Raw genomic sequence first — 286 nt, forward strand, 5'->3', positions numbered from 1 at the left:
GGCTTTATTCGGGAATAGTTTTTAGATTCTTGTGAAAGTAACACCATTTCAAAAGCACTCATGGTGTTTCCTGTTACTGAAATAAAAAGTTTTATATAAGACTGTTACGTAGAGACTTTTCAAAATCATGCAACGACGTGTACCTTAAAGGAGGTGCTTCTTATATTTAATTTAGTAACCTTGACTGATGGGGGAAAATAGACTGCAGTAATATTCCAAACAGACGCCGGGAAATTATGTTGTGTATTAGCGTAGGAATGTAATTTTAGTCTTATAGCATTGTAAA

The 286-nt window shown here is 33.9% G+C and overlaps 1 protein-coding gene across 1 annotated transcript in view; it reads right to left on the reverse strand.

Annotated features, from left to right (window-relative positions):
* LOC119587271 (uncharacterized PE-PGRS family protein PE_PGRS3-like) overlaps positions 1–286 on the reverse strand; it is a 9,594-nt gene that overhangs the window by 8,633 nt on the left and 675 nt on the right. The gene's annotated exons all lie outside the window — the stretch shown is intronic.

This window comes from Penaeus monodon, chromosome 22 (assembly GCF_015228065.2).
Source record: "Penaeus monodon isolate SGIC_2016 chromosome 22, NSTDA_Pmon_1, whole genome shotgun sequence".
Taxonomy (NCBI): domain Eukaryota; kingdom Metazoa; phylum Arthropoda; class Malacostraca; order Decapoda; family Penaeidae; genus Penaeus; species Penaeus monodon.